The sequence below is a fragment of the Rhinoderma darwinii genome, chromosome 12, assembly GCF_050947455.1.
Source record: "Rhinoderma darwinii isolate aRhiDar2 chromosome 12, aRhiDar2.hap1, whole genome shotgun sequence".
Lineage (NCBI taxonomy): Eukaryota > Metazoa > Chordata > Amphibia > Anura > Rhinodermatidae > Rhinoderma > Rhinoderma darwinii.
The window spans coordinates 65,825,012-65,843,577 of NC_134698.1; the positions used below are offsets into that span (position 1 = coordinate 65,825,012).

The 18,566-nt window shown below is 41.6% G+C and overlaps 1 protein-coding gene and 1 long non-coding RNA gene across 2 annotated transcripts in view; one reads left to right on the plus strand and one right to left on the minus strand.

Moving 5' to 3' along the window:
- Window positions 1-1,936: 1,936 nt before the first annotated feature.
- Window positions 1,937-17,901, minus strand: LOC142664518 (uncharacterized). The gene is made up of 3 exons (XR_012851299.1): window positions 17,840-17,901; window positions 3,876-4,009; window positions 1,937-2,691 (listed from the first exon to the last, which is right to left on the minus strand). It is a non-coding gene; the product is annotated as an uncharacterized LOC142664518 (long non-coding RNA).
- A 22-nt stretch (window positions 17,902-17,923) lies between these two features.
- The window catches only part of PPM1A (protein phosphatase, Mg2+/Mn2+ dependent 1A), a 52,017-nt gene continuing 51,374 nt past the window's right edge, over window positions 17,924-18,566 (plus strand). The window contains exon 1 of the mRNA XM_075843662.1: window positions 17,924-18,290. The gene's annotated coding sequence lies outside the window, so the exon portion shown is untranslated. The remainder of the gene's footprint in view (window positions 18,291-18,566) is intronic.

Consider the following 18,566-nt stretch of genomic DNA (forward strand, 5'->3'; position numbering starts at 1 on the left):
AGTCCCGCCGGGTGAGGCAGCTGCTGGCGGATTATCAGTGCAGAGCAGGATGGTATTCTGGAAAAAGCCAAGCTTGCTGACCTACACTGTTTCCGTGACTCTAGTAGAAGTAAATCGGTGTGATCCTGTGATCAAAGGACCCCCGGCGATCAGATGTAATCTGTAGGGGAAAATTTGTTGAAATCTCCCCCACACTGCTGCTACTGTAATACGCTGCGGATTTTCCGCAATTAATCCGTTGCGGAAAATCTGCAGTGTTTACGCCGTGTGTTCGTACCCTTAACGTTTACCCCTTTCTCCAGCAGTATCGGTGTGACAGGTCTTCTTTACGTGAGAAAACCCTTTAAACCATATCATCATGTTGTATTATGTAATTGCAATATATATTATACTTTACTGTATACAGCATATTACATTCTGAATTTGGAAGATTGGTTTGGAAGGTAGATGGACGTGTTGAAACTTCAGACAATGCCAGCGTGCATGTATGTGTGTGTGTGTGTGTGTGTGTGTGTTTGAACATGTTGATATGGTGACTCACTCATTTATAAATAGAAGAGAGACATGATGAAATCCCTGAGTGGTTATTAGCAGTGAGGTTGGGAAAGACACGAGCGTTTGTGAATTATATATCAATATTCTAAGAAGATGATGAAGTTGGAAAGTTGCAGTATTTTGAAGGGGGAAATACATTCCTTAGCTCAGTTTATATACTTATGTTTAAACTTCTGTAAAAAAAAAATCATACGGAGAATGCTGCTTAGCAACAATGGGTGTGGCCTGTGGGTGACCACGTTGGATCTCCATGTTCTTGTTGCTCACACTGAATACAAGTGCGGATACTCATTTCCTCTCTTTGCACTTCGGGGGCCAACTGCCAGGGAGAAGAATATGGCGGCACTGGAAGGTTGAATTCTGAGTATTTATTTTGTCACTTTTGTTTATTCCTGCAGTTGTAGGATGGGAAGGACGAGCAAAGGAACTTTTTGTTTCATTTTTTCCAAGGCTATACAGTGATCAATATTGTTTACTTGTAAGCGTATGTTCACACAGATTTTTTTGCAGGCAGAAAATTCTGCCTCAAAATTCAGTTTGGAATTTTGAGGCAGATTTTGATCTGCCCGCATGCCGTTTGCTGCGTTTTTCAAGGCATTTCTCGAGGCGTTTTTCGATCGCACCCATTGAGCGCCACAAGCAAAAACACAGCGAAATACGCTTTCTCTGCCTCCCATTCATGCCAATGGGAGGTCAGAGACGTAATCGCCCGAAGATAGGGCATGTCGCTTCTTTTTCACGTGAGACTGTTTTTCGTTCAGACGGGGCGTTTTTTTACACCGCCTTTTTAAACAACGCGTAAAACGGCGCGTAAAAACAAGGAGCATGTCGCTTTTTGAGCCATTTTTGGAGCTGTTTTCCATTGTGTCAATGAAAAAACAGCTCCAGAAACGCCTCAAAAAACGTTTTTAGCTTCAAAAATGGCTGAAAATCAGAGGCTGTTTTCTCTGAAAACAGCTCCGTAATTTTCAGCCATTTTTGACTTTGCGTGTGAACATACCCTTAGCTGTCTGCCAAACAAGCTTGCTCCTGACTATTCCAAGTGTACATGCTTATTTTAACAAGGAGAGGGGAATAGGCTGCTGTCAAACAAATTATCTCCCATGAGGACAAAGCATCAGGCATGTTGAAACCCAACATTCTGGATCCATCTTTACTCCAATAGCTGCGGTCGGTGTACAGTCTGGAGACCCCCATACACAATAGATCGTTGGCCGGGCACCTTTAGTAACACTCGTTGGTTCACATCTGAAGTTACTGACTGGCCAAAAACTTAAAGAAGACCTATCACCGCACATAGGGTACGTTTTATTAGAAAAATCATTAGCATCTCAAGAAAGTAATATTTTTCTAAACACATGTAATGTAAAGAAACCTCTGTATAACACTCGCTGTCATTATACAAATTACCTGACTCCCCGCAGGAGTCAGGTCCCGGACTTTCTGATTAGCTGATCCCAAGATCCCCTGCGTCTTCCCACAACTCCCCACGGCAGCAAACAGTCTCATAACACGAGCTCTCGCTGGTTATCGTGAGATCTCGCGTTCTGTCTAAAAGAGCTCTATCTACTGTATCAATACAGTAGTTATTGATCGATAACTGCTATATTAATGGAACAAGGGGGTTGGATCCAGCGCTGTAGATGCGATGTCTGTTAAAACGGGAATCTGTTCCCAAGTTTTATTTGGTCTTATTTAAAAACGTAGCATGTGAGCTACGTGTAGTAGTTGAAGTGACAAGTGGGTATCGTCCAAAAACAGAGGGAAGAAGAAAGATAGGCGGTAGCCTACGCGTTTCAGACCTTCTCTAGGTCCTTAGTCATGGCTTATGGTAAGTCTGACTGTGCAGTCTTCACCTTTTATAACCAGTCTGTCTTGTGTGTAATTAGTTGATTGCGGTTCAGAGCCGAAAGAACAGGGAGGAGCCCCGTGGAACGCAATCTTTCATTCAATCTCCTGGGAGAGATGTCCAAATTCTATTGATGGATAAGGTATTACTTTTTTTGCGTTAAAATCCTATATCAGAAAAAACGATCTGTGTATTTAGTAATATCTGATGTTTCTTTTTTTTCCTTTTTTGTAGGTTCCAACAAAAATAGAGAGAAGTTCGGAAGAACTACTATCAGACCAAAGCACCTATAAAATATTAAAACAAAATCCAATTATTGGATTTCAAAAAGAAATAAAAAATTTGATAAAGATAGGATTAGATAGTGGCTCCCTAACATCAAAACAGGCAGATTACATGGTTGTGGAACATCCTATCACGCCAATATTACATGCCCTGCCTAAAACGCATAAAAATATTATCCCTCCCCCCATGCGACCAATAGTATCGGGAATAGGGTCTTTTTCTGAAAAAACATCGGAGTGGCTGGACTCCCTCCTGCAACCCATTGCACAAAATACACCAGGCTTTTTGAAGGACACCAAAGATGTCCTTTGTGCATTCAGATACAAAACATGGTCAAAGAATTACACATGGTTAACATGTGATGTTACATCTCTTTATCCAAGTATACCTCATAATATAGCTCATGTTGCCATTAAACACCACTTGAACAAACATAGCAACTACAGTGATTCATTACAATTATACATCCTGGAAATCCTCACTTTTCTATTAACACACAATTATTTCTATTTTGATACCAAATATTACCTCCAACTAAGGGGGGTTTCAATGGGGGCAAAATTTTCCCCGTCCTTGGCAAACTTAGTTATGGCGTGGTGGGAGGAAAAAACCATCTTCTCTACAGAAAATTCTTTTGGAGACAATATCAACTGGTATGGTAGATACATCGATGACCTCCTGTTCATCTGGGAGGGAGGTGTATCTACCATACAGAAATTCATGGATTTCCTCAATTCTAACGAGTACAACCTCAGGTTCACACATACATTTGCCAAAACTAATATAATATTCTTAGACCTGGAACTAAAAGGAGAAGATGGGATACAAATACATACAAAAACCTATAGAAAACCAACAGCAGGAAATACCATCTTACATGCAGGTAGTAACCATTCCAAACAGACCATTGTCTCGATCCCAGTGGGCGAACTATATAGAGCAAAACGCAACTGCAGCTCAGACGCACAATTCAAAACTGAAACACAAGTCATACACAATAGACTATCTAACAGGGGGTACCCAGGTTGGTCTTTAGACAGAGCAGACAAAATAATAGCTAAGAAAAGTAGAGACATCCTTTTGTCCCAAAACAAACATCTAAAACCAACATCTAATACACCCACATTAGTCTTACAACAAACTAATCAATTTAACAGTATAAAAAGAATTGTGAACAAACACCTACCTATGCTCAGAGAAGATCCAGCTCTGGAAGACATCCTCAGGAACGGATGTAGAATAGTCCCACGTAGGGCTCCATCTTTGGCCACGACACTTTCTCCGTCGTTTTTCAATCCCATCGAAACAAAAGGTTCTTGGCTAGAACAAAAAGGATTTTTTAAATGTGGAAACAATCCATGCAAAGTATGCTCATATGTGACACCAAAAAAGGCATTCACAAATTCAACGAACACTGATACACATCCCATTAAAAATTATATGAATTGTAACACCGACTCGGTCATATACATAATTGAATGCACATTATGTAACCTGAAATATATTGGATGTACAAACAGGAAATTTAAAATAAGAATCCTTGAACACCTTGGCTACATCCGTAATCCCAATATCCTCAACACATCAAATGTAGCAAAACACTTTATAACCCAACACAACAGAACAATTAACAGTTTTTCCTGCTATGCGATTGAAAAAATTTATAATCCAAAAAGAGGTGGTGATATTAAACATATAACACAAACAAGAGAAGCCTTCTGGATCTTCAGCCTTCAAACAAGGGTCCCAAAAGGCTTAAATTTGAGAAAAGACCTTATGTTCCACTACTAAATGCAAAACGGTGACATCTTCGATTTTATTTATAACAGGCAATCTAGCTCTAAAAACATAGTTAACATTTATGCCAACTAAATATTGTCAAATAGACTCTAGGAATATAGTGACAGGATCAAAAATTTGACTCAAGGAGACAGATCTGATCTGAATAACTAGATCAGTTGCAAATAATAAACAAGAATATATTCATAATATTTTTTAAAACAGGTACCCTATGAGCGTTGATAATCCTGTTTAAGTACATAGCTCCTACAAGATCAGTACAGTATAACTGACTTGAAGAAATTGATGTACAGGGCTTTATTACAGAGCTCTGGATCTTCCAATTGAAATTGACTCCAAGACCAGTTGCTGGTGGAACCACACGTCCAAGTAGAACTTGTATTTCTAGTGTTCTGGGCATGTGCTGTAGAAGGCCAATGATCACTCTAAGGGTCAAACTGGGCCACCAGAATACCTGGGGATCCACCGGTGGGCCCTGGCTTTGACCCAATAATGGGTTTCTAATACAGCTGGGCACAAAAGTTCTATCATAAGGCAACCCCATTTTGAATCTGATTTTAGAGCCAATCACTTGTCACTAGGGTGTATTTCTTATGAGTTGGTTCACAAATAACCTACTAGATCTTATTGATGATTTTCCCGTGTGCACAATGATAACAACAAAGATTTCAATGAAATTAAAAATGGATGTGCACATGTTCTGTATAGATGACGGGTGGACTCTCAGAATAACTTCCTCTGGTGGCCCAAGGAACCCCAGTCCAATGTGGATCACTCCCCTACTCCCTGGTGCCAGCGTGAGAAGGAACTGAATAGTTTGTAAACTGAGCAGGGTTATCAGACAAACGATACTCGGAAAAGACATGAAGGAGTAGTAGTACCTTTGACCTTCTCCTGTGACAATATGGAATATTATTCCTAATTGTATATGCAGGTGATGTGCCTCTAGCGACACAGCAGGAATGCAGATTTGAAATCTATGAATTAATGCAAGGTTTAGCATTCAAGAATCTGCAGAATTTCTCGAGAATGTATCTTAATTTCAAAGAATTCACTCATGCACTCTTAATACTCGTTTTGTAGTCACATACATACATATATTGTGAATCCAGCTATAAACCTGTCTGAAAATAGCGATAAATAGTAAAATCAGTGTAAATGTGGAAGTTTGCTAAAATGTTGGAGAGATTGCCTAAATTACAATTCCTTAATATATCTTTATAATCATAATCATTGGTTTTACAAGTGGGAGCATTAAGATAATAGAAATAGATGTCTGGGATTAAAAGGGTTCATCCGGGATTAGAAAAGAGGATCTACTTTTTTCCCTCCACTTCAAGTCAAAGGAGCTGAGCGACATTACCAGCCCGACACAAGAGTGGCGCTGTATCTGGAAAAAAAAAATAATAGTAGATCCTCTTTTCTAATATTGCACATTCTCTTTAAAATTCACTGGAGATGACATTCTAATCTGTCAGGAGGATGAAGGCTGTCATTTGGGACATTCTATAGTTTGCCTTTCAGAAGTCCATGGAGTATGTTGATGGGCATCTCAAAAGCCCTTGTCCTCCATGACAGAGTACAGACTGCCGTATACAACGACTGCGAGCTGCTGTCTACATTGTAACATTATGGAACTTGGATATTTTATAACAGTACATTGGTCAAAAAACATTTCCCTAGCATAACCATGTAATCAAACCGGAGTAAGATATATTCTACATAAGAAAATTCGTCATTTTGTAAATGTATTGCTTTACATTGTATGGAATCTCAGCATGTATTATATCTCAGGGCTGAATTCACAACTCTGACCGACACACCCCTAACAATTTTGTTGAGTTTCTATAATGGGTCAGTTAGTTTTTCCTCCATCAGATTACTGTACAGTGCGTAAAGTCTGCCCTTCCCAGAATGCAAATCACCAAGGCAAGTTCTCTATTGTCATTAAGTCATCAAGGAATTCTGAAAGATTTCAGCTCTGAAGAATTGTTGATACAGCCTATGGCTCATGCAATTTGGATCATACAGTAGTCACATGGCAGCTGTGAAAAAAAGGCTATTGGAAGATGAGGTTTCCTAATACGCTCAAGTAACCACTAAACTTTTCATACAATGTATGGACTTGAAGGGAGCCGCGGCTGCAGGTAGGGTTGAGGGGGCAGGGTACAGGGGAGATTTGTGCCGAATACTTAATTGAGGTAAGCCCTTATTCAGACAGGCGTATTGCACTTGTGTTTAACAGTACATGTTCTGAACCAAACAGCACCGTAGGAGTCTATAGTATATAATTTGGTATAACCCCTGTACATACACAAGCATTTTTGCAAAAAGACCCCATATTTCTAAATACACTGTACATCATTTTTTTAAATTTTATTTCTTAGGTCAATCTCTGTAAATCATTTTTCAGATTGGTCTGATTTATCAGGCTATTTTTTCCATAATATTCACCGGTCGTTATTTTTATTTAAGGTTTACATAAATCAGCTGTGTCTCTTTTGCAAGACAAAACCTTCCTTGACGTTCAGAGAACCCATACTAGTTTCACTGTCAATAAACACTGCAGCTTGGCAACGCTGGGTCATGCTGGCAGATTTTTAGCTCCAGGGCAAATGTTTATTACTGGCCTAGTTATCTAGTTCACTAGCCCTTATGTTTTCAGTTGTGAATACGCACGCATTTTACACAATGTACACAGATCAAAGTAATTACTCTGATATAGATTCTATTACTCTATCTATAATATACTCTCTATATATGAACATCACTTGATGATGGTGTTGTGAAGTGGGTGGGATTGTTAAGCATTTTGCCCATTACCCAAACACAGATTCTTATATTATGGAAATGTAATGAAATCCTGGGTCAATTCCGAGCAAACTACCATCTGCCCAGGGTTTGTAGTCCTACCAATATATGTAGGGGTTTTCTCTAGTTTGCCCTGCAGTATTAGAACAGTAAAACTATTAAGGTCTCGCACTGAACTTGGTTGCTTGCCTGTTTGTATACCTAGTAGAAAAATTTAGATTGTAAGCTCCATGAAACAGGCACCGGGGTCTAACAAGGTACCAAGAACCAACCACAACCATCTTCAGCAGCAAATGAGTTCAGGACATGAAAAGCTTAAAAGTATTTTGGAGTCCACTCTCCCTTGGGTCTTGAGTGTAGGTGTGCCCACAGGGCCAGCCTTACGCTGGATGGTGCTTTGTGTGGTATTTTGTGTTGGCACCCTTTCCATACGGTGTACTGTCACACAGTGTACGAATAACCATGCCATACATAAACCTAAATAACTTTTCCATTAAGTAGACTACATAACAATGTTATACAGAACTGCTAACACCAAACACTGTAAAAATAATATACTATACAGTGCCTAAATGGCAGTACCAAGCAATGCCTAAGTAAATACCACCATACAATGCTCAAGTAACACCAGCATACAGTGAACAAATAACAGATTCATACATAAAGTTAACTAGTAAAACTTCGACATTGTATAGCAGGGTATGTTCACACTCTAAACAAAAAACGGCTGTAAAATACGGAGCTGTTTTCAAGGGAAAATAGCCTCTGAATTTCAAACGTTTTTAAGCATCTAGCGTTTTTTGATGCGTTTTTTACGGCTGTTTTTGGAGCTGTTTTTCTATTGACCCAATGAAAAATGGCTCCAAAAACGGCTCAAGAACTGACATGCACTTCTTTTTTACGCACCGTTTTTACAAACGGCCGCTTAAAAAAATGCTCCATGGGAACGAAGTGACGTTTTTCCCATTGAAATCAATGGGCAGATGTTTGGAGGCGTTCAGCCTCCGTATTTTTAGCAGTTTTTCAGGACGTTTAAAAACAACTGAAAATAAGCCGTGTGAATATACCCTAACACTGCTACACAATATTTGTGGTGATCAAAAGCTTCCAGTGCCAGAGCATCTATAATACCCCCTTTAGCAGTAATGACTGATGCACCCTGGGTGGCCACACAGGTCACACACCACCTATTAATCCTAAACCTATTCCTGCACTTCACTAAAAATCTAGAGTGCCATGAGTTGACATATACTTTGACACACCTATAAGACCGAACCTGTGTGCCCACTTAGCTGCTGAGTAGGCATCAAATTAATTCGCTACACACATTTTGCATAAAATAACTGCATTAACGGCACATTGATGCATGGGCTTTGTTTCAGTAGATCATTGGTCTTACATAAAAAAACTTCAGTAGTATGCATGGTCTTCTCTGACATAGAAGCCCTTAGTGGTGAAGGTTAAAAGGTCCAACTGTGGATTATGGAAAGGAAGGGAAAAAATTGAGTGTACAGAATTGGAAGGCAGAGCAAAACATATAAAATGATGTTTTTTTTAAAATTTCCTGAACTCGCCTGCTGATGACGGAGATATTGGCAGACATACAAACAACACTTTGAATACATAAAGCCAATTATGTGTTATGGTTATGGCTCATACAAATTCAACGCCTCCACCTATTTGCTTCCATGGGATATCCATTTGTTAAAAAAATAAAAAATAAAAAAATTGAAATTAAATAAATCAAAACAAAGTTTTACTTTATTAGCCCTGGTGAAATTTTTTTTACATAATGACTTCAGAAATTGTATAACTAAATTTGCATTCGATTGACAATCCCTTTCATATGGGGACTAGAGCGGCGGTTCCTGACACCAAACAGCTGATTTTGCAGAGAAAAACCCCAGCCAGACATTTCCACTGCATACATGTAATACATTGATGTCTTGATTTGGCCAGTGCAGGAGCCACTCTTAGGCCGGGTTCCCGTGGGTCGGATACGCTGCGTAAAAACGACACAGTGTATCCGACCTGGAACCCGCAGCACATTCTGTCCGAAAAACCGCACCACATTGCAATTTTTCGACCAGAATTTCCGCTGCGGAAAGCAGCATTGAAATAACAAAAAAAATTAACGCCCATACTTACCTAGGCCGTTATCACAGTGATGCGTCCCTCCATGGCTGTCCGGTCCGGCCTCCCTGGTTGACGCTAAAGCCCATGGGATGAAACGCAATCACAGGAGGCCGGACTGGAGGAGGAAGCAGGAAGTTCTGGGTAAATATGATTTTTTTTTTAATTGCGTTTTTTGCGGCGGATTTGCTGCGATTCCGCCTCAAAAGTTGCAACACTTGGCTTTCTGTTGTGGGTTTTGCATCCCCGTTGAATTCAATGGGGAAAACCCGTAACAGAAAAGTAACGAAAACGCAGCTTAAATTGACATGCTGCCGATTTAAATTCAGCACCGCAGGTCAATTTATTAAAGTTTTCGCAGAATGGGTATGAGATTTTCTAAATTTCATACACTTTGCTGCTACTGTAAATGCTGCAGAATTTCCGCACAGAATTCCATTGTGGAAATTCCGCAGCGTTTCCACTACGTGGGAATATGGCCTTACAGAGCAGTTCTCCGTGTATGGACTGGGGTTGTCTTAATGGGACAACCCCTTTAAAGAGAACCTCCAACCTGCCCATACATCTACAGCTGAGTGCAGCATGTAATGGGCAGGGCTGTACAAACCCTGTCTCACTGTACATTTTTTTCCTATCTTTCTCCGTTATTTCGATATCGGTGCCGTTATATTTGGAGTCCGATATTTAAATAACCCCCTGAAGTGTCAATGAGGCGTGTAATTGGCAACGGGGCGTGTAACGTCGCTGTGACACTGTCCAATCAGCTATGGACATTGTCACAGCAAGAGCTGGAGAGAGGAGTGCGTGTGCGCGAGCGCAGCTCCGCCACCACCACAGAACAGAAGTGGAGAAGAAGAATGTGAATTCTTCTTCTTCTGTTCCATGGCGGTGGGAGTAACTTCGGCAGGGGCGCTCTCACTCACTCACTCTTCAGCTCTTGGCAGACAAGGACAAGACTGTGTGATCTCTCACGAGAGATCACAGTCTTGTTCAGCTTGTCTGTCGAGAGCTGAAGAGAGAGCGTGCGCACGCACGCACACGCTCTCCTCTCTCCAGCTCTTGCTGTGACACTGTCCGTAGCTGATTGGACAGTGTTACAGTGATGTTCCAATCATTGACAGTTCAGGCTAATTTAAAGAGAAAGCAGCCTCTGAATCCAAGCGTTTTTTTAAAGATGATTTTCAAAGCGTTTTTTTTGTAGTGTCAATGGAAAATCAGCTTGTAAAACGCTACAAGAAGTGACATGTCACTTCTTTTTTTACGAGGTGTATCTTTACAAGGCATTTTTTTAAATTCAGCAGCATAAAAATACTCCTCATATGAACTACACTTAGTATTTCCCATTGAAATCAATAGAAAACTGTTTGCAGGTGTATTTCAAGTGTAATTTGGAGCATAATTCAAGCGTTTTACGTGCCAAATTCCACCTGAAAATAAACCGTGTGAACATGCCCTTAGATTTGTTTTCTTGATTAGGTTTAGTTAATCCCACTCATTTTGCCTGACAGTGTAAATTATCTGTTAAGGCTTCATCAACCTACTTTCTGCCATAACACAATACTCAATAATTTATTAATCTCTGTGTAAACAAGATAAAGAATTAAACAGTCACTAATTACAAAAGTATAAATCTGATCAACAGGTTTTTTTTATGGGGTAAAGTAAAGTTTATGCAAAAGTGTTGTTTAGTCCAGCTACCGCTACTCTATCAATATTTTACTAAAATACCAAAAAAAGGTAGGTTGCTTTTTGTAGTACTAGTGTTGATGCACCTATTGCTTAATGTATTGATAGTATAGAGTAATCTATAGTAGCAATACTATAAGGGTCCCATTACACGGCCGGACATGGTCTCTGTAAATGAGCGCCGATCAACAAGACAGCTCGTTGATCGGCGCACATTTGTTCTTTCACACAGAGCAATAATTGCTTATGTATAGGGACGAGCGCTCGTTACTCCGATCGCTCGTTACTCCAATCGCTCGTCCTCATACATTTTCATCATGTCGGCAGCACATGTCCCTGTTTACATCGGCTGATTATTGCCCTGTTGACACAGGGCAATTATCGCGAATGAGCATTCATATAAACGATCGTTTGCCCGATCATTGGCCCATGTGATAGGGCCTTAAAGGGTAACTAAAGCTTCAACAAACTTCTGACAAAATAGTGAGATTTGATCAGTGGGGGTCCGAGCACTGAGACCCTCACCGATTGCTAAAATGAAGCATCAGAAGTGCTCGGGTGAACACTGAGCCACTTGGTTTCTGATCGGGTTTTCTCGTAAAGGCGATGTAGCGGTGTATGTACTCAATAGAAAGTCTATGTGTCCCGTACACTGCTACATCAGCTTTCCGAAAAAAGCAGATCAGAAACTAAGTGGCTCAGTGCTCACCCGAATGCTTCTGCCGTTTCATTCTAGCGATCGGTGGAGGTCTCAGTGCTTGGACCCCCGGTGATCAAAACTTCAGACATGTTACTATGACATGTCAGAAGTTTTTTGAAGGGTTAGTTACACTTTAAGGCTTTATTCAGACGAACGTGCGGAAACTCAGACGTGAAAAACTGACGTTTTTCCCTTCCGCGTTGCCCCCATACGGGTTCCGTTTTCACAGATCCCCATAGACTTGAGTGGAGGGATCCGTGAAACCAGAAGAAAATAGGACAACGGCTGTGTAAACGGCCCTATTGAAATATATGCGTCCATGTGACGGACGTTGTTTTAACAGCCGTCACACAGACGTATTCAATGTTCGTCTGAATAAGGCCTAAGACTGGCTTCATGTTTACTAGAACATACTGTATATTTATATGTGTGTGTTTGTATGTTTATTTATATATATATATATGTGTGTGTGTGCGCGCGTGTGTGTATATATATATATATATATATATGAGTGTGTGTATATATATATTCACACACACACACACACACACACACACACACACTACCGTTCAAAAGTTTAGGGTCACTGAGAAATTTCCTTATTTTTGAAAGAAAAGCACAGTTTTTTTCAATGAAGATAACATTAAATTAATCAGAAATACACTCTATACATTGTTAATGTGATAAATGACTATTCTAGCTGCAAACGTCTGGTTTTTAATGCAATATCTACATAGGTGTATAGAGGCCCATTTCCAGCAACCATCACTCCAGTGTTCTAATGGTACATTGTGTTTGCTAACTGTGTTAGAAGGCTAATGGATGATTGGAAAACACTTGAAAACCCTTGTGCAATTATGTGAGCACCGCTGTAAACAGTTTTGCTGTTTAGAGGAGCTATAGAACTGACCTTCCTTTGAGTTAGTTGAGAATCTGGAGCATTACATTTGTGGGTTCGATTAAACTCTCAAAATGGCTAGAAAAAGAGAGCTTTCATGTGAAACTCGACAGTCTATTCTTGTTCTTAGAAATGAAGGCTATTCCATGCGAGAAATTGCCAAGAAACTGAAGATTTCCTACAACGGTGTGTACTACTCAATTCAGAGGACAGCACACACAGGCTCTAACCAGAGTAGAAAGAGAAGTGGGAGGCCCCGCTGCACAACTGAGCAACAAGACAAGTACATCTCTAGTGTGAGAAATAGACGCCTCACCGGTCCTCAACTGGCAGCTTCATTAAATAGTACCCGCAAAACGCCAGTGTCAACGTCTACAGTGAAGAGGCGACTCCGGGAGGCTGGCCTTAAGGGCAGAGTGGCAAAGAAAAGGCCATATCTGAGACTGGCTAATAAAAGGAAAAGATTAATATGGGCAAAAGCACACAGACATTGGACAGAGGAAGATTGGAAAAAAGTGTTATGGACAGACGAATCGAAGTTTGAGGTGTTTTGATCACACAGAAGAACATTTGTGAGACGCAGAACTGAAAAGATGCTGGAAAAGAGTGCCTGACGCCATCTGTCAAGCATGGTGGAGGTAATGTGATGGTCTGGGGTTGCTTTGGTGCTGGTAAAGTGGGAGATTTGTACAAGGTGAAAGGGATTTTGAATAAGGAAGGCTATCACTCCATTTTGCAACGCCATGCCATACCCTGTGGACAGCGCTTGATTGGAGCCAATTTCATCCTACAACAGGACAATGACCCAAAGCACACCTCCAAATTATGCAAGAACTATTTAGGGAAGAAGCAGGCAGCTGGTATTCTATCTGTAATGGAGTGGCCAGCGCAGTCACCAGATCTCAACCCCATAGAGCTGTTGTGGGAGCAGCTTGACCGTATGGTACGCAAGAAGTGCCCATCAAGCCAATCCAACTTGTGGGAGGGCCTTCTGGAAGCATGGGGTGAAATTTCTCCCGATTACCTCAGCAAATGAACAGCTAGAATGCCAAAGGTCTGCAATGCTGTAATTGCTGCAAATGGAGCATTCTTTGACGAAAGCAAAGTTTGAAGGAGAAAATTATTATTTCAAATAAAAATCATTATTTCTAACCTTGTCAATGTCTTGACTATATTTTCTAGTCATTTTGCAACTCATTTGATAAATATAAGTGTGACTTTTCATGGAAAACACAAAAAATTGTCTGGGTGACCCCAAACTTTTGAACGGTAGTGTATATTTATATGTGTGTGTTTGTATGTTTATTTATATATATGAGTGTGTGTATATATATATATTCACACACACACACACACACACACACACACACACACACACACACACACTTGTATGTAATGCTTTTTATTTACTTGCCTTCTGTCTTCTCTCGATCAGTCTCCTTCTCTCTGAAACACTGTGACAGGGTGAAGGAGGCTGAGAGGGGAAGACAAGTGGGAAAAGTTTTTTGTAAACAAACTTTTCAGAGATCACCATGATTGGTTAACCCCTTAATGACCGGGCCATTTTGCACGTTAATGACCAAGGATTATTTTTTGTTTTTTCACTGTCTCATTCCAAGAGTCGTAACTTTTTTTTTATTCCATCGACATAGCCGTATAAGGGCTTGTTTTTTGCGGGACGAGTTGTATTTTGTAATTGTACCATTTTTAGATACTTATAATATATTGATTAACTTTTATTAACTTTATTTTAGGAGAGAATTGAAAATAAGCAGCTATTCCAGCATTCATTTTCACGTTATAAATTTACGCCGTTTACTATGCAGCGTAAATAACATGTTAACTTTATTCTATGGGTCGGCACGATTACGGGGATACCAAATATGTAAAGGTTTTATAGGTTTTTTCTACGTTTGCACAATAAAAAGCCTTTTAGAAAAAAATTACTTGTTTTTGCATCGCCGCGTTCCAAGAGCCGTCATTTTTTTATTTTTCCGTCGATGTGGCCGTATGTGGGCTTGATTTTTGCAGGACAATGTGTAGATTTTATTAGTACTATTTTGGGGTACATAGGACTTATAGATTAACTTTTATTTTATTTTTTATGGGGGGAATGGGAGAAAAGAGAGAATTTTGGCGTTGTTTCTTGCGGTTTTTTTGGACGCCGTTCATCCGGCGGTTTAATTAATGTGTTCATTTTATTGGTCAAGTTGTTACGATCGCGGGGATACCATATATGTGTATGTGTGATTTGTTTTTACACTTTTACTGAATAAAACCACTTTTTGGGCAAAAAAAGTAGTTTTATTTGATTTTGACTGTAATTTTTACATTTTTTTTTCACAAACTTTATTTAACTGGTTTACATTTTTTTTTTTAGTCCCGCCAGGGGACTTCACTATGCGATGTGCCGATCGCATATATAATGCTTTGGTATACTTAGTATACCAAAGCATTATTGCCTGTCAGTGTAAATCTGACAGCCAATCTGTTAGGCCATGTCTCCGGCATCGCCTAACAGGCATTTGCTGAAGGCAGACCTGGGGGTCTTTGTTAGGCCCCCGGCTGCCATGGAAACCCGACGGCGACCCGCGGGGGCGCCGATGGGGTGACAGAGGGAGCTCCCTCCCTCTGTCAAACACATTAGATGTCGCTGTCACTATTGACAGTGGCATTTAATGGGTTAAACTGTCGGAATCGGAGCGCGCTTCGATTCCGGCAGTTGCAGCAGGAGCCAGGCTGTGTATAACAACCGTGCTTCTGCCTCTGATCGCGTGGGTACACTGGCAGTACCCGCGCCATCACAGGACGGATATATCCGTCCTCCTGCGCGAACTAGCAGCTGCAGAGGACGGATATATCCATCCTTCGGCGTTAAGAGGTTAAAATCAAACCCATGTTTTTTCTCTCTGAATATACAGTATGCCGTGTGAACATAGCCTTAGGCCGGGTTCCCACGTAGCGTAATCGCTGCAGAATTTCCACAACGGAATTCTGTATGGAAATTCTGCATCATTTACAGTAGCAGCAAAGTGAATAATATTTAGAAATATTAAATTTCAAACTGCGGAAAAAAAACGCAGCAAAAATGTTTATGAATTGACCTGTGGTGAAGATTTTAATTCCCCAGCATGTCAATTTATGCTGTGTTTTTTTTTTTGCTTTTCTGTTGTGGGTTTTCTTGTTGAATACAATGGGGATGTAAAACCCACAACAAATAGACAAGTGTTGCAACTTTTGCGGCGGAAAAGCTGCAATTCTGCTGCAAAAATCGCAAGTGAGAAAAAAAAAGCTAATACCGTACCACCCGGGCGTTATCTTAGCTATGCTTTCTTCTAATCTTCTTCCAGGCCAGCCTCCTGGAATGACGCTTCATCCCATGTGACTGCTGAAGCCAATCACAGACTGCACTGGTCACATGTGCTGCAGCATCATCCCTGGAGGCCGAACTGCACGGTTAGGCTATGTTTACACAACCTATTTTCAGACGTAATTGAGGCGTTTTACGGCTCGAATTACGCCTGAAAAGACGGCTCCATTACGCCGACAAACATCTGCCCATTGCTTGCAATGGGTTTTACGATGTACTGTGCAGACGAGGTGTAATTTTACACGTCACTGTCAAAAGACCGCGCGTAAAAATACGCCCTCGTCAAAGAAGTGCAGGACACTTCTTGTGACGTTATTGGAGCCGTTTTTCATTGACTCCAATGAAAACCAGCTTCAATTACGTCCGTAAAAGACGCCGCGAAAAATGCGAGTACATGCAAAAACGTCTGAAATTCAGGAGCTGTTTTCGCCTGAAATTGTATGTAATTTCAGATGTAATTTGTTAAGACGTGTGAACATAACCTCAACAGAGCAATGCGTCGCCATGACTAGGACTCGGAGTAAGTATGAACTTTTTTTTCTCAAGCACTGAATTCCGCCTGAAAAACCGTACCACAATGTGGTGCGGTTTTTCGGACAGAATGTGTTGCAGGTTCTAGGTTGGATACGCTGCGTAGTTTTACGCAACGTATTCGACCCGTGGGAACCCAGCCTTAATCTTAAATCTTAAAATGCTAAAAAGGCAGGGCAAAATATATGCTTTGACATTGACAAATGTTCATAGCAATAAGGGGGAAGGGCAAATATTTTGTCCTTCATAGGGGCACAATGCTAAGAACAATGGTTCGTTGGAGAAATCCTGAATCACTATTATTTCATTTACAAAAGTAAATAGCGCCAACATATTCCGCAGCGCTATACAATTCACAGAAGTAGCAGACACACCTACAATTTCTGATAAGTCCGTTACAAAAAAGAAGCATACCGTTCTTAATGTATAAAGCTGTTATTTGGTCACTATGTTAAAGGGTATTCCCAAAATCATAAATTAGGATAGGTGATCATTTTCTAATCACTGGGGGCCCCACCACTGGTGAGAACGGGGGTCCCGAACACCCAGATCCTCCTCACTGCTCGCCCGCAGTGAGTAGGACATTGAATGGAGCGTCAGTCGAGCATGCGCTCTATTCAAAGTCTATGGCATGACGGAAACAGCCCTCGGCTGTTTCGGTCATTCTCATAGACAGTGAATAGAGCAGTAGCGCGCATGCTCGACCGCCGCTCCATTCAATGTCTTGCTCACTGCGGGCGAGCAGTGAGGAGGATCTGGGTGTTCGGGACCCACATTTTCACAGTCGGTGGTGGTACCAGCGATTAGAAAATGATTACCTATCTGGTGGATAGGGGTGATAATTTATGATATTGGGAATACCCTTTAATATTATTTGAGCACTGTATGGTGGTTTTGTGTGGCACTGTACAGCATATTATATTTGTAGTGTACGGCGGTGGCAGCACTGTATGGAAGTATTATATGGCCAATGTATAGCAGGTTTTTTTTTAGGTACCATATTGTATAGCGCTTATACTTCGGCAGTTATATATACACTATATGGGGAGGGGCGCCAACACAAGGTACTGCACAGGGGACCATCCAATGTAAGGCCAGCCCTGACTATGACTTATCACAAGACCATTTTGACTGGATTTGGTCTGTATTCCAGCACTTTCCATTGTCTGCAACCTCTGGCAGTACTTCAGATGTTGTGAACGTTACAGCCACAGAACTGACACATTACAGCGGCGTCAATCACTAGGATGACGTCATCGTCCTCTCGCCGCTCCGTACATCCGGGCACCTCAGCGAGGAATGGGCGGGAAAAAGGCTAATGACGTAGCCAGGAGCGTTCACAGCGTCTAAGCCCGGGCACGTAGCGCGTTCAGGAGCCAGTGACAGAGAGGGGGGGTGTTACGAGCTCAGTCCCAGGCTGACTCTCCCCGGCTCTTCCTTCAGTGACATCTCATTCATAGACCCTTCCCCCTCTTCGTCCGTTCACCGCCGTGTGACCGCTTCACCGGCCTGCTCTGCTCCCTTCGTGTCCCCCGTGGGGGTTGGGGGGAAGGGGAATGACGAGACCGTCTGTTCGGGGCCGAAAGACGCTGCTGCTCGTCACCACCGCCTGAGAGGCGGCCGCCTCTCCTCTGCAGTCTACAGCGCTTCTTCTTCTCCTCGGCGGCAGCAGGTGAGTCTTTATTTCCGACTGCGCAACAACAGCAGCAGAAGCGGCAAGCTTGCGGGGGAGGGAGGTTGCATGATGGGGTGAGGCGAAGGCCTCGGCTGCTTCTATGGGGCGCTGGGCCTAAGCCTTGCAGCAGTGGGCGGATAGCGATCTGGATCTAGACTTAAAATCCCACTGCGCAACCAGCGGGAGCGGCGCTGTAATCCGGCCTGCCTCTCTGGGCAGCGGACGACGACCGTGCCAGGGTCGGGAAATTGTAGACCCCCCCCTCCCTTTCAT